Genomic DNA, 8,676 nt, shown 5'->3' with positions numbered 1-8,676 from the left:
TATAGGTAAATAAGCTGAAGTCGACCAAAAATTTGTCCAGAAAAAATTGCATTCAAAAGTGTACCGAAAAAATCGCATCTTTTTTTATTCAAGATAAAAAATTCGTGACAACGATTTCTTATAGAAAATGGAATTTTAACAGTTTTTTGAATGAATATCGTTATATTTGCTTTAATTAACGCAAAAAGTACAAAAACTATGGTTTCAGCGGTTATATTTGAAAATAGTGAAAAAATTCTCAAAATGTGCTACTCTGGTCGAGAAACGTCGATTTTGAAAATTCTATTAAAAATCGAGGTACATTTATATTTATGATCAATCGATATGAAATCACTTTTACTGAGTATTTTATAGATATTTAAGCTAAATTCGGTCAAAAATTTGTCCAGAAAAAAATGCATTCAAAAGTGTACCGAAAAAATCGCATGTTTTTTTCTTCAAGATACAAAATCCGTGACAACGATTTCTTAATGAAAATTGAATTTGAACAGTTTTTTGAATGAATATCGTTACATTTGCTTGAATTAATGCAAAAAGTACAAAAATAATGGTTTCAGTGATTATATTTGAAAATAGTGAAAAAATTCTCAAAATGTGCTTCTCTAGTCGAGAAACGTCGATTTTGAAAATGTTATTAAAAATCAAGGTACATTTTTATTTATTGATCAATCGAGATGAAATCACTTTTATTGAGTGTTTTATAGGTAAATAAGCTGAAGTCGACCAAAAATTTGTCCAGAAAAAATTGCATTCAAAAGTGTACCGAAAAAATCGCATCTTTTTTTATTCAAGATAAAAAATTCGTGACAACGATTTCTTATAGAAAATGGAATTTTAACAGTTTTTTGAATGAATATCGTTATATTTGCTTTAATTAACGCAAAAAGTACAAAAACTATGGTTTCAGCGGTTATATTTGAAAATAGTGAAAAATTCTCAAAAAGTGCTTCCCTGGTCGAGAAACGTCGATTTTGAAAATTCTATTAAAAATCGAGGTACATTTTTATTTATTGATCTATCGATATGAAATCACTTTAAATGAATATTTTATAGGTATTTAAGCTAAATTCGGTCAAAAATTTGTCCAGAAAAAAATGCATTCAAAAGTGTACCGAAAAAATCGCATGTTTTTTTCTTCAAGATACAAAATCCGTACAACGATTTCTTAATGAAAATTGAATTTGAACAGTTTTTTGAATGAATATCGTTACATTTGCTTGAATTAATGCAAAAAGTACAAAAATAATGGTTTCAGTGATTATATTTGAAAATAGTGAAAAAATTCTCAAAATGTGCTTCTCTAGTCGAGAAACGTCGATTTTGAAAATGTTATTAAAAATCAAGGTACATTTTTATTTATTGATCAATCGAGATGAAATCACTTTTTTTGAGTATTTTATAGGTAAATAATTGAAGTCGACCAAAAATTTGTCCAGAAAAAATTGCATTCAAAAGTGTACCGAAAAAATCGCATCTTTTTTTATTCAAGATAAAAAATTCGTGACAACGATTTCTTATAGAAAATGGAATTTTAACAGTTTTTTGAATGAATATCGTTATATTTGCTTTAATTAACGCAAAAAGTACAAAAACTATGGTTTCAGCGGTTATATTTGAAAATAGTGAAAAAATTCTCAAAATGTGCTTCTCTGGTCGAGAAACGTCGTTTTTGAAAATGTTATTAAAAATCAAGGTACATTTTTATTTATTGATCTATCGAGATGAAATCACATTTAATGAGTATTTTATCGGTAAATAAGCTGAATTCGACCAAAAATTTGTCCAGAAAAAAATGCATTCAAAAGTGTACCGAAGAAATCGCATGTTTTTTTTCTTCAAGATACAAAATCCGTGACAACGATTTCTAAATGTAAAATTGAATTTTAACAGTTTTTTGAATGAATATCGTTATATTTGCTTGAATTAAAGCAAAAAATACGAAAACTAGCGTTTCGGCGGTTATATTTGAAAATAGTGAAAAAATTTTAAAATGTGCTTCTCTGGTCGAGAAACGTCGATTTTGAAAATGTTATTAAAAATCAAGGTACATTTTTATTTATTGATCAATCGAGATGAAATCACTTTTATTGAGTATTTTATAGGTAAATAAGCTGAAGTCGACCAAAAATTTGTCCAGAAAAAATTGCATTCAAAAGTGTACCGAAAAAATCGCATCTTTTTTTATTCAAGATAAAAAATTCGTGACAACGATTTCTTATAGAAAATGGAATTTTAACAGTTTTTTGAATGAATATCGTTATATTTGCTTTAATTAACGCAAAAAGTACAAAAACTATGGTTCCAGCGGTTATATTTGAAAATAGTGAAAAAATTCTCAAAAAGTGCTTCCCTGGTCGAGAAACGTCGTTTTTGAAAATGTTATTAAAAATCAAGGTACATTTTTATTTATTGATCTATCGAGATGAAATCACATTTAATGAGTATTTTATCGGTAAATAAGCTGAATTCGACCAAAAATTTGTCCAGAAAAAAATGCATTCAAAAGTGTACCGAAGAAATCGCATGTTTTTTTTCTTCAAGATACAAAATCCGTGACAACGATTTCTAAATGTAAAATTGAATTTTAACAGTTTTTTGAATGAATATCGTTATATTTGCTTGAATTAAAGCAAAAAATACGAAAACTATGGTTTCGGCGGTTATATTTGAAAATAGTGAAAAAATTCTCAAAATGTGCTTCTCTGGTCGAGAAACGTCGATTTTGAAAATTCTATTAAAAATCGAGGTACATTTATATTTATTGATCTATCGATATGAAATCACTTTTAATGAGTATTTTATAGATATTTAAGCCAAATTCGGTCAAATATTTGTCCAGAAAAAAATGCATTCAAAAGTGTACCGAAAAAATCGCATGTTTTTTTTCTTCAAGATACTAAATCCGTGACAACGATTTCTAAATGTAAAATTGAATTTTAACAGTTTTTTGAATGAATATCGTTATATTTGCTTGAATTAAAGCAAAAAATACGAAAACTATGGTTTCAGCGGTTATATTTGAAAATAGTGAAAAAATTCTCAAAATGTGCTTCTCTGGTCGAGAAACGTCGATTTTGAAAATGTTATTAAAAATCAAGGTACATTTTTATTTATTGATCAATCGAGATGAAATCACTTTTATTGAGTATTTTATAGGTAAATAAGCTGAAGTCGACCAAAAATTTGTCCAGAAAAAATTGCATTCAAAAGTGTACCGAAAAAATCGCATCTTTTTTTATTCAAGATAAAAAATTCGTGACAACGATTTCTTATAGAAAATGGAATTTTAACAGTTTTTTGAATGAATATCGTTATATTTGCTTTAATTAACGCAAAAAGTACAAAAACTATGGTTTCAGCGGTTATATTTGAAAATAGTGAAAAAATTCTCAAAATGTGCTTCTCTGGTCGAGAAACGTCGATTTTGAAAATTCTATTAAAAATCGAGGTACATTTATATTTATTGATCAATCGATATGAAATCACTTTTACTGAGTATTTTATAGATATTTAAGCTAAATTCGGTCAAAAATTTGTCCAGAAAAAAATGCATTCAAAAGTGTACCGAAAAAATCGCATGTTTTTTTCTTCAAGATACAAAATCCGTGACAACGATTTCTTAATGAAAATTGAATTTGAACAGTTTTTTGAATGAATATCGTTACATTTGCTTGAATTAATGCAAAAAGTACAAAAATAATGGTTTCAGTGATTATATTTGAAAATAGTGAAAAAATTCTCAAAATGTGCTTCTCTAGTCGAGAAACGTCGATTTTGAAAATGTTATTAAAAATCAAGGTACATTTTTATTTATTGATCAATCGAGATGAAATCACTTTTATTGAGTGTTTTATAGGTAAATAAGCTGAAGTCGACCAAAAATTTGTCCAGAAAAAATTGCATTCAAAAGTGTACCGAAAAAATCGCATCTTTCTTTATTCAAGATAAAAAATTCGTGACAACGATTTCTTATAGAAAATGGAATTTTAACAGTTTTTTGAATGAATATCGTTATATTTGCTTTAATTAAGGCAAAAAGTACAAAAACTATGGTTTCAGCGGTTATATTTGAAAATAGTGAAAAAATTCTCAAAATGTGCTTCTCTGGTCGAGAAACGTCGATTTTGAAAATTCTATTAAAAATCGAGGTACATTTTTATTTATTGATCTATCGATATGAAATCACTTTAAATGAGTATTTTATAGGTATTTAAGCTAAATTCGGTCAAAAATTTTTCCAGAATAAAATGCATTCAAAAGTGTACCGAAAAAATCGCATGTTTTTTTCTTCAAGATACAAAATCCGTGACAACGATTTCTTAATGAAAATTGAATTTGAACAGTTTTTTGAATGAATATCGTTACATTTGCTTGAATTAATGCAAAAAGTACAAAAATAATGGTTTCAGTGATTATATTTGAAAATAGTGAAAAAATTCTCAAAATGTGCTTCTCTAGTCGAGAAACGTCGATTTTGAAAATGTTATTAAAAATCAAGGTACATTTTTATTTATTGATCAATCGAGATGAAATCACTTTTATTGAGTGTTTTATAGGTAAATAAGCTGAAGTCGACCAAAAATTTGTCCAGAAAAAATTGCATTCAAAAGTGTACCGAAAAAATCGCATCTTTCTTTATTCAAGATAAAAAATTCGTGACAACGATTTCTTATAGAAAATGGAATTTTAACAGTTTTTTGAATGAATATCGTTATATTTGCTTTAATTAAGGCAAAAAGTACAAAAACTATGGTTTCAGCGGTTATATTTGAAAATAGTGAAAAAATTCTCAAAATGTGCTTCTCTGGTCGAGAAACGTCGATTTTGAAAATTCTATTAAAAATCGAGGTACATTTTTATTTATTGATCTATCGATATGAAATCACTTTAAATGAGTATTTTATAGGTATTTAAGCTAAATTCGGTCAAAAATTTTTCCAGAATAAAATGCATTCAAAAGTGTACCGAAAAAATCGCATGTTTTTTTCTTCAAGATACAAAATCCGTGACAACGATTTCTAAATGTAAAATTGAATTTTGACAGTTTTTTGAATGAATATCGTTATATTTGCTTGAATTAAAGCAAAAAATACGAAAACTAAGGTTTCGGCGGTTATATTTGAAAATAGTGAAAAAATTCTCAAAATGTGCTTCTCTGGTCGAGAAACGTCGATTTTGAAAATTCTATTAAAAATCGAGGTACATTTATATTTATTGATCAATCGATATGAAATCACTTTTACTGAGTATTTTATAGATATTTAAGCTAAATTCGGTCAAAAATTTGTCCAGAAAAAAATGCATTCAAAAGTGTACCGAAAAAATCGCATGTTTTTTTCTTCAAGATACAAAATCCGTGACAACGATTTCTTAATGAAAATTGAATTTGAACAGTTTTTTGAATGAATATCGTTACATTTGCTTGAATTAATGCAAAAAGTACAAAAATAATGGTTTCAGTGATTATATTTGAAAATAGTGAAAAAATTCTCAAAATGTGCTTCTCTAGTCGAGAAACGTCGATTTTGAAAATGTTATTAAAAATCAAGGTACATTTTTATTTATTGATCAATCGAGATGAAATCACTTTTATTGAGTATTTTATAGGTAAATAAGCTGAAGTCGACCAAAAATTTGTCCAGAAAAAATTGCATTCAAAAGTGTACCGAAAAAATCGCATCTTTTTTTTATTCAAGATAAAAAATTCGTGACAACGATTTCTTATAGAAAATGGAATTTTAACAGTTTTTTGAATGAATATCGTTATATTTGCTTTAATTAACGCAAAAAGTACAAAAACTATGGTTTCAGCGGTTATATTTGAAAATAGTGAAAAAATTCTCAAAATGTGCTTCTCTGGTCGAGAAACGTCGATTTTGAAAATTCTATTAAAAATCGAGGTACATTTTTATTTATTGATCTATCGATATGAAATCACTTTAAATGAATATTTTATAGGTATTTAAGCTAAATTCGGTCAAAAATTTGTCCAGAAAAAAATGCATTCAAAAGTGTACCGAAAAAATCGCATGTTTTTTTCTTCAAGATACAAAATCCGTGACAACGATTTCTTAATGAAAATTGAATTTGAACAGTTTTTTGAATTAAAATTGTTATATTTGCTTGAATTAAAGCGAAAAGTAAGAAAAACTATGGTTTCAGCGGTTATATTTGAAAATAGTGAAAAAATTCTCAAAATGTGCTTCTCTGGTCGAGAAACGTCGATTTTGAAAATTCTATTAAAAATCGAGGTACATTTATATTTATTGATCTATCGATATGAAATCACTTTTAATGAGTATTTTATAGGTATTTAAGCTAAATTCGGTCAAAAATTTGTCCAGAAAAAAATGCATTCAAAAGTGTACCGAAAAAATCGCATGTTTTTTTCTTCAAGATACAAAATCCGTGACAACGATTTCTTAATGAAAATTGAATTTGAACAGTTTTTTGAATTAATATCGTTATATTTGCTTGAATTAAAGCGAAAAGTAAGAAAAACTATGGTTTCAGCGGTTATATTTGAAAATAGTGAAAAAATTCTCAAAAAGTGCTTCCCTGGTCGAGAAACGTCGTTTTTGAAAATGTTATTAAAAATCAAGGTACATTTTTATTTATTGATCTATCGAGATGAAATCACATTTAATGAGTATTTTATCGGTAAATAAGCTGAATTCGACCAAAAATTTGTCCAGAAAAAAATGCATTCAAAAGTGTACCGAAGAAATCGCATGTTTTTTTTCTTCAAGATACAAAATCCGTGACAACGATTTCTAAATGTAAAATTGAATTTTAACAGTTTTTTGAATGAATATCGTTATATTTGCTTGAATTAAAGCAAAAAATACGAAAACTATGGTTTCGGCGGTTATATTTGAAAATAGTGAAAAAATTCTCAAAATGTGCTTCTCTGGTCGAGAAACGTCGATTTTGAAAATTCTATTAAAAATCGAGGTACATTTATATTTATTGATCTATCGATATGAAATCACTTTTAATGAGTATTTTATAGGTATTTAAGCTAAATTCGGTCAAAAATTTGTCCAGAAAAAAATGCATTCAAAAGTGTACCGAAAAAATCGCATGTTTTTTTCTTCAAGATACAAAATCCGTACAACGATTTCTTAATGAAAATTGAATTTGAACAGTTTTTTGAATGAATATCGTTACATTTGCTTGAATTAATGCAAAAAGTACAAAAATAATGGTTTCAGTGATTATATTTGAAAATAGTGAAAAAATTCTCAAAATGTGCTTCTCTAGTCGAGAAACGTCGATTTTGAAAATGTTATTAAAAATCAAGGTACATTTTTATTTATTGATCAATCGAGATGAAATCACTTTTATTGAGTATTTTATAGGTAAATAAGCTGAAGTCGACCAAAAATTTGTCCAGAAAAAATTGTATTCAAAAGTGTACCGAAAAAATCGCATCTTTTTTTTATTCAAGATAAAAAATTCGTGACAACGATTTCTTATAGAAAATGGAATTTTAACAGTTTTTTGAATGAATATCGTTATATTTGCTTTAATTAACGCAAAAAGTACAAAAACTATGGTTTCAGCGGTTATATTTGAAAATAGTGAAAAAATTCTCAAAATGTGCTTCTCTGGTCGAGAAACGTCGATTTTGAAAATTCTATTAAAAATCGAGGTACATTTATATTTATTGATCAATCGATATGAAATCACGTTTACTGAGTATTTTATAGGTATTTAAGCTAAATTCGGTCAAAAATTTGTCCAGAAAAAAATGCATTCAAAAGTGTACCGAAAAAATCGCATGTTTTTTTCTTCAAGATACAAAATCCGTGACAACGATTTCTTAATGAAAATTGAATTTGAACAGTTTTTTGAATTAAAATTGTTATATTTGCTTGAATTAAAGCGAAAAGTAAGAAAAACTATGATTTCAGCGGTTATATTTGAAAATAGTGAAAAAATTCTCAAAATGTGCTTCTCTGGTCGAGAAACGTCGATTTTGAAAATTCTATTAAAAATCGAGGTACATTTATATTTATTGATCTATCGATATGAAATCACTTTTAATGAGTATTTTATAGGTATTTAAGCTAAATTCGGTCAAAAATTTGTCCAGAAAAAAATGCATTCAAAAGTGTACCGAAAAAATCGCATGTTTTTTTCTTCAAGATACAAAATCCGTGACAACGATTTCTTAATGAAAATTGAATTTGAACAGTTTTTTGAATTAATTTCGTTATATTTGCTTGAATTAAAGCGAAAAGTAAGAAAAACTATGGTTTCAGCGGTTATATTTGAAAATAGTGAAAAAACTCTCAAAAAGTGCTTCCCTGGTCGAGAAACGTCGTTTTTGAAAATGTTATTAAAAATCAAGGTACATTTTTATTTATTGATCTATCGAGATGAAATCACATTTAATGAGTATTTTATCGGTAAATAAGCTGAATTCGACCAAAGATTTGTCCAGAAAAAAATGCATTCAAAAGTGTACCGAAGAAATCGCATGTTTTTTTTCTTCAAGATACAAAATCCGTTACAACGATTTCTAAATGTAAAATTGAATTTTAACAGTTTTTTGAATGAATATCGATATATTTGCTTGAATTAAAGCAAAAAATACGAAAACTATGGTTTCGGCGGTTATATTTGAAAATAGTGAAAAAATTCTCAAAATGTGCTTCTCTGGTCGAGAAA

This window comes from Phalangium opilio, unplaced genomic scaffold, assembly GCF_054372755.1.
Source record: "Phalangium opilio isolate 3A_F unplaced genomic scaffold, DU_Popi_V2 ptg000505l_1, whole genome shotgun sequence".
Lineage (NCBI taxonomy): Eukaryota > Metazoa > Arthropoda > Arachnida > Opiliones > Phalangiidae > Phalangium > Phalangium opilio.
This window is presented reverse-complemented; position numbering follows the sequence as displayed.